The sequence below is a fragment of the Spinacia oleracea genome, chromosome 3, assembly GCF_020520425.1.
Source record: "Spinacia oleracea cultivar Varoflay chromosome 3, BTI_SOV_V1, whole genome shotgun sequence".
Classification (NCBI taxonomy): domain Eukaryota; kingdom Viridiplantae; phylum Streptophyta; class Magnoliopsida; order Caryophyllales; family Amaranthaceae; genus Spinacia; species Spinacia oleracea.
The window spans coordinates 76,873,019-76,881,169 of record NC_079489.1 but is presented as its reverse complement, the minus strand read 5'-3'; the positions used below and the strand labels follow the sequence as shown (position 1 = coordinate 76,881,169).

At 30.6% G+C, this 8,151-nt stretch overlaps 1 long non-coding RNA gene across 1 annotated transcript; it reads left to right on the top strand.

The window, feature by feature from the left end:
* The first annotated feature begins 3,385 nt into the window (after nucleotides 1-3,385).
* Nucleotides 3,386-7,170, top strand: LOC130469128 (uncharacterized). Its single transcript, XR_008929502.1, has 3 exons — nucleotides 3,386-3,631; nucleotides 3,825-3,884; nucleotides 5,262-7,170. It is a non-coding gene; the product is annotated as an uncharacterized lncRNA (long non-coding RNA).
* Nucleotides 7,171-8,151: the final 981 nt, after the last annotated feature.

Genomic DNA, 8,151 nt, shown 5'->3' with positions numbered 1-8,151 from the left:
ACAAAAATATTCAATCTTAAATTAGATACAAACATAATTTCTGTCGCAAAGAGTTAGTCGCAAAATAATTATAGATTATTTTTCTGCCAGTAATTAACTACAGATAAATACCAGTCACAAAAAGTAAGTCATAAATAACTACGGGATACTTTATGTCACTAATTCACTACAGATAAGTTCCAGTCATACATTTTAGTGGTAATTTTATGACTTGTAATGACAATCATGAAAGCCGTAAAATCTCAACTATTACTAAAACTCTATGACATACATTGACATGACGCCACATATCACTATTAATTGATAAGTGATGTAGCGTCAATCCGCTAATATACACTAATAAATAATGTTCCATTTACAAAAATCAAAATGAGAAAATGCTAATATTAATTCTTTAACCCACAACCTCATAGTGTATATAGTAGAACCGGAACCTTTGCTCTAATAACACAACTCATGATAATAATATTATTAAAGATATATAATCATACACTTTAATGCTCCCCTTATTCAAATTAGTATTTTCTTATGAGTGTTAAAGTGTATTTTTTATTTATTTCATTTACATTTACATGGATCTAAAAGGAATTAAATTTATGAAAAATGTATTCCCAACTTTTGTGATAGGTTGCAATCAGTTAAATAATCATTCTTCTAAGTTTAGGTTAGTTAAATAGTTGTACCAGTATGTACATATATACTAATATAGATTTATCCATTAAGGAGCGAAAAAGTGATCTAAAAAAATATAAAATCAATACAAACATAAGTTTAAAACATTTATCGTAACATATAAAACTATTACAGATACACCAAGTTTAATGTAATCTTGTACTTCGTGATAGTAACTTATATTGTATACTGAAAGCTAAGTATTAATTAATTAATATTTTAGATTAAGGCTCTATTCTGTTTGACTTAGTATGACTTATTTAAGACAGATGAAGTAAGTTAAGTTCAGATAAGTTCACATAATTTCAAATAAGTTCAGTTAAGTTCGGATAATATAAGTTCAGTTATGTTCGGATAATATAAGTTCAGAAAAAATAAATTTTTTCAGACATTTTCACACACAGATAAGTTTATTTCGGACAAAATAATTTTTTTTTTCCAGATAAAATAAGTACGTCCAGATAAGTAAAGATAATTAAATTCATATAATTTTAGACAAGTCCGGACAAGTTCAAACAAAACAAGTCGAATAGAACGGATCGAAACCTAAGTGTGATAATATTTCTACCTTTTACAATTCCTTAACCACATAATACTGTTTACACTTTTATTTTTTCATATGTCATCCCATTAGACTCTTTGCACTTTCATTATAGAAATGACTACATTATACAACACACTCATATATATATTAAAAGACCCACCAGGAATGACAAGTGTCACGTCTGGTGAGTCCTTAGTATTTTTTTCCTTTTTAATTTTTTTTAAAAATTTAAGAATCTTTTAAAATATTAATTTCTTTTATTTTATAATAGAAGTATATATGAAAAAATAAATTATGACTTCATGTATTACGACAAGGATAAAAAAATTTACAATTTTTTGATATTACTGTTTTTATAATATACGTAGTAAGCTATTACGGAAACTCCGTAAAAGAAAAAAAGCAAAATATTTTTTTGATTTTCATATAAAATTTTCAAAAAAATGCATTTTACTCTTAACCTACAATAGTTAATAAATAAATAAATAAATAAATTACGTTGAAATGTGTTAGTATACGACCATACAAAAAAAAACACTTATTTATTTTTTATTTTATGTAAAACAAATGTTAAAAAGTGGGTACAACAAAGTTACTTATAAACCTGAAAGCCTGTTATATACTCAATCAAGAAAACATGATATTATCACTGATATACTTAACAAATCAATAACATATCCAAAATTTTGGATAGATCGAGGGTACGGGTATGGTTACGGTTACAGATATTATTCAATTCCAAAAGAAAATGATATCTAATAATTGTCTGATACGTTATTTTCCCAACTTAAGTAATTTTGTCGAAACGCTAAACTCCTAAAATCCCACTAATCACTTTACAATCCAATTAAATAATAAATTTCTCTGATTTTCCCAACAACCGTTGATAAAAATTGATTTTATTTTATTAAAACCTTCGTTTAAATAAATTATTCAGAACAAAAAAATATATTTAGTCTCATCCGTGCGTTGCACGGGGTCTAACCTAGTATTTCATAATTTTAAGTTCTTTCAAATTTTAGATATTAGTGGTCAATGTCGTGCATTATCTAATATCTTAGTCAGAGTGATACATGCATCTAGAATTATATTACGAATTTTGAATACCTTAAAATATTACATAATATAGTACTCCCTCCCTACATTTTTAGAGTCATACTCACGATTTTCGACAGCATTATATTAAGATCACACTTCCATTTTTAGTAATTTTTTACCCACCTTCTAATTATTTAATATATCTAATTTTCTATAGGGACCACTTCTACAATAACTCTACTTTTACTTTAATATTATCATCTCTTTTACTATTTGTTTATTACTCTCATCCCCACTTGCTTTATTATTTTTATTTTTACTAAATACAAAGGAGTAACAAACTAGAGCGATTTCCTTCAATAATGCTTGAAGATGCGTAAAATCCCAAAATACGCTACTTTTTCACTTATTTTCCACTCTACCGCCCACATCACCAAGAAATCCAGTCTAATTCTTTTTATAAAATCTACAATAAACCGCTATCTGAAACAGCGGTTTAAAGGGATAAACTGCTATCTGAAATAGCGGCATATGTATTTAATGAACCGTCGTTTCAGGTAGCGGTTAATAACACAACAAAATCAAATAGCGGCTTATTGTTCATTGTGCACCCTAATGAACATTCATTGAGCACCTAATGAACATGGTGAATGACTTCAATGTGCGCGCACAAGTGAAATATTTTAATATATGTTCTATGGATTTGAACTATATATATATAGTCTTTCATCTCTAGTCTCTAGTCTTTCCTTTTATTCAATTCCTTTGTCTTTTTTTCTTGCAAGTGCTACGGCTACCAACCATTTTCTTATGAGTATGAGGAATTGGTTCCGGATAAGGTGCAACTTCCCACTAGCTATATTCCGACACGCCTTTAAAGGCATAAGTGTAAGATTTGGCATATGTGTTGACATGGTTATACATGGTGAATGAAGTTCTCATGCATTGTTATATTCTACTTTCTCTCTTGGATGCATGCCATGGCATTCCAAAATACTCACGAGAATCTACATGAAGGCATGCAATAGCCACTGAACCATGTACTCCCCCAGTCTCCCTTATATATATATATATATATATATATATATATATAGGACTAGGTTCTAGTGAGAGCCTCCCTTACAATGAGAACATCTGCAAACCGTTAGATTTAGGTGGAACGAGCGGCTGAGATCGTATCGCGGTTCTTTTCAACCTCTTGACTGAGCTGACATTTTCTCACTCTACAACCCTCATTCTCTCCTCACTCACGTTCATTCCTCTCTCCTCACTCAAATTCAAACGCAATCTTCTCTCTCCTCAACCGATTTGCTTAAAATTACACTTCAAAAACCGCCAATTATATCTTAATTTCGCGAAGATTACAAAGATTTTGAGGTACTTTTACTTAATTCTTTCGATTTTGTTCCTTTTTAATGTCGAATTTGCTCGATTTTTTGCGATTTTTACTCGAAATTCTGCGATTTTTGCTCGAGTTTATGCGGTTTTACTCGAATTTCTGCGGTTTTTGCTCGAGTCTCTGCAAATTACACCCCATCATGTTAATCCTACTATTTTGATGAATTTGCAGCTTGAACATTGCATTTTCTGGTGTCGGAGCTTCGATTTTTCCAGAGACTGAACTTCTAAGGTAATTTAACCTAATTTTTGATTAATTTTGAGGATATTTTGTTTACTTCTCATTATATTAAGTGTAGTTTTGAAGCAATGTTTTGTTTACTTTTGAATTTGATTATGAGTTGATAGTCAGTTTTGGTTCTGGAATTAGCTGATTTAGAAACTGTTTTATAGAAAATTTGTGTAAAACTAGAATTAGGTGCTTTAGAAGCAGTTGTAGAGAAAATTTGTTCGTGTTGTTCAGTTGGTGGGAATTGTTCTATTATAATTTTGTTGCACTTAGTGATTATCTAATTCAAAAGTAAAGCAAAACCTGAAAAAAGTAAATATAAATGATCTAAAAGTAAACAAAATATTGCGTAAAATTTATTTTGCGGCACTCAGTTCTTTACTCGAATTTGAAGATTCATGCTCAAAATCAGGTATCATTTGAATCTGCAAATTGATCTCAACACAGTTGTTATTCGCTCAAGTACCAGAATTCGTTAATGTTCGACTTGAATTTGTGAATTCGTCAACAAAATGCTGCGAAGTTACAGTAAATAATAGTAAGAGTTGTGAAACCAGTCACAATCGATTTTTTAATTTCTTCAGCTTCATCGCAAAACGAATTTGTGAATTCAAATTTTAGGCACAACTCAAGTGTGCTGACTGTGGTTTGGTGTGTAGCCAGTTCGTTTTTTCAATTAGGTTAGAGCAACAGCTTCTTCTTGTTCTAAATTCTAATACAAAAATCTGATTGAATTTTTGATCGATTATAATTCTTGATAGAAGTGAACAAATAGCTATTAAAATGTGTTGAAGTAAACAAAAACTGTGCTAAAATAAACTTAACATCGCTAAAAGTAAACAAATTTTTTCTTGTGTTGTTGTTTTGGTCTGTGATTCCATGCTTTAAGTTGTTTTGCCAGGTTTAAGCCAAAATTATGTCTGTTGGTCAGTTTTGGTCGTTCTATTATGTGCAATTGTGTTTTTCTTAATTTTTGGCCTTATCGAACTTTATTTTAAAAAGTAAATTAGTTAGACTTGCAAGTAAATAAACAATCAGTAAAAGTAGATTAATTAAACTTAAAAGTAAATAATGGTTGGATGTTATGTCGAAGAATCACCTGTTGTTGATAGGTACTGATTATGGTGCCACTAGGTCTGCTATTATTTGATGGGGTTTTGGTTGGTGGTTATTGTGAGTCAGGTGAAGCAAGTTGACCAAGGTTGACTTTGTGATGTTGGTTTCACTAACTGTCGGTTTTACCTTAGTTGACTAGGGGAGTGGTGCATAGTGTGATATTGTCTGCAATGGCTATAGATCTTTCGTGGCTTGCAGTTTTGTTTTGTAGCGTTGATGTCAGGGTAAATTTATGTGTTGTTCTGCGTTGTTGTGTTGCTGCAGTTCTGCTTCTGTTAGACCTTTATTTCTGTTGGAATGGAAGCATGTATAGAGAACTAAGGACATAGGAGGGGAAACTGGGAGATGAATGCAACTGAATAATATGGTATGTCATCGATATTTCTTTTCCAAAACTACATGTTGTGCTGCTTAGATTATATTGTTCAATCAAGACTGATGAGAGCAGGGTGGATTTAATATATGATTCTCTGCAACAGTGGTTTTAATTTTTCAATTTGTTTTCTGATTTGAGATTTTTAATTCTAAACTTTCTGGTTGATTTGTGTCAAGGATTGTTTCTTTTGGTACTTGTTACACTCCCTGCATCCGAATTCCCAAATGAAGTCCAATTTTTATTTATTGTATACCATAATGACTATACAGAAATATCATCGTTTTATAACAATTCTACGCTGTGTTTATATATATATATTCACGGTTACTGAATATTTGTGTTTAATGTAGTTTAGATGGTTGATTGGTCTATGTTGCCATCTGATCTTTTACGGCTGGACTAATAAAGTAAACTAAATCTCTATAAATGTAAATAAAACCTGTCTAAAAGTTGATAAGTGGAAGGAGGCTGATGTAATCTGGTTTTTGGGTCTCAAAAGCAATGTGTAATGTCAATAGCCTAGGAGTTGTTGTTTTTCTTTTTCCGGTTTGAGTTAAACAACAGTTGTGGCTGCAATTTGTTAAGTGTATGTAGGTGGCTTAGCCAAAATTATAGGACTGGTATAGAATTGTTGGCAGCGTCTAGTTCATGCAGTCATGGTGGTGTCAAACCTGATCATGTCTACAGTAAATCTAGGTGTTTGATGTTGGTTTTTGTCTGGTTGCTTGAAGCTACTATGAAAAGTCAATATGATATTGCTTACCTATGCAACTTGAATGTGTTATGGGATGTAGGCCGGTTAGGTTGTATAAATGTACTGATTCAGCTATTCTTAATCAAATGACACTATATTGAATTGTTGTATGCTTTGTATGATTGTAACTATTTCGACACACTTTAATGCTTCACAGTTGTAAAAACCAAAGACGCAGGAGATATAGCAGACATTAATGAGCCGAGCCAGTAGCAGGTGGAGTAGCTTACGCTGTAGAAATCTTAGGACACTTGCGAGGTTGAGAACTGCTTGTGAGAGAGTAAAGAGCGAACTTTCTTCAGTAGAAATCAAATGACACTATATTGAAGTGTTGTATGCTCTCCTCATGCTTTGTGTTGAGGCAATCAAAATGAATCGGGGACGAGACTTTGTGTAGGAGTTTAGGTGTGTTTAATTAGTTTTACTAAGTATTTGTTAAACCTATTAGCTCAAATGGTAGAGCACTATGGAAATGCATAGGGGATGTAGGTTCGATTCCTACATAGGTTGTCTCTAAAAGTAAAATTAAAAAACTCAAAAGTAAATCAAAGTATCTAAAAAGTAAATCATAATAACTCAAAAGTATCTCGTAACAAATTAAATAGTAAATCAAAATATTTCTCTGTAAAAGTAAACTCATTAGCAAATAGAAAATTGAAGATAATTATTACTCCATCATCTATTAGCTAGTGTGTCGCTCGAAGTGAAACAATTAAAAAGGAATGAAAGAGAGTAGGGTAGCTTTGGTAATACAATTAAGCATATGTACAGTTAAAACTCAAATGTAAATAATATTAACTCATAAGTAAATTAAAAAATCTCAAAAGTAAATAAAAAAAAGTTTTAAACGTATTTACCAACAATGTCCCAAGAGGATTTGAAGGAAACTCAAAAGCGAACAAACCTACGTGGGATTCGAACCCACATCTTTTTGCATTTACACAATGCTCTACCAATTGAGCTAGTAGGACAGTGTTTTTAATAGAACAAATAAAAGTAAAGCAAAACCCCCAAAAAATAAATCAAAATAATTCAAAAGTAAAGGCCCCAATTACTTCTGAAAATTAGCTTAATAACAATATTGATTCTACAGTGATATTATATATGACGGTAATATACTATATAAAATGTAACAAATATGACATACATAATTTTAAATATATGGACAGTATAATAAGATAATATTCTATTATTAAATTATTTTATTTAGGCAATAGATAAATTGTGATTCTTTCCTTATGCAAAAGCATTTAGTACTTTTTTTTAAAGTAATGACACAGTATATTAATAGCTAAGATAGTGTTTCTATAAATTAAAAACAATTACATAAGTGAATGCATTTTATTAGGGAAGGATAAAAGAGCGGGAAATTTTTTAGTGAGGGCGTGACATGTGTCAGATGTGATTTTAGGGGTCTCTATTTTAGTATAGTTATAGATAGATAGATATCACATTCAATTCTCATTTCTTATTAATTATGCCAGTTAACATATAACTTCAAAGAAATGAATTTGCCAAATTAACGTAATTTGAACAATTTAGTTTGTTTTTGTTCGAAACTGTATCAAAGATCCATTTGGCCATTACTTAAAAGTGTAATGTCGAATGGAATAAGATACTTCCATATCGGGTATACTTTTCATAAAAAGTTGGTCCAAATTCAAATTATTCTTTCAATATTGGGGTATAATATAATCTTTATTCAATAAATCCCCTTGTCTTCTTTTAATTTCTTATGCAAAATTATCCCTTCCAGTTTGTCGATGCATTAGTAGGGATGAGGATCACGTTTCTATTTTAAATGAATCCGATTCTTCAATAGAGAAGTTTCCCATGAAAATGAAATGTTACAATACGATCAAATCTACTCCGTAGTACTCCTATCTCACAAAATAAATTTTTTATAAGGCAGTTAATTATAACTTTTTTCAGAAGGTAGTTTCTCATAAAAGTCTATTTTTATAAGATAATGTTTGCCAAATTTACCTAAACTTTACAACATTTTTATTTTCTTACACGAGGAC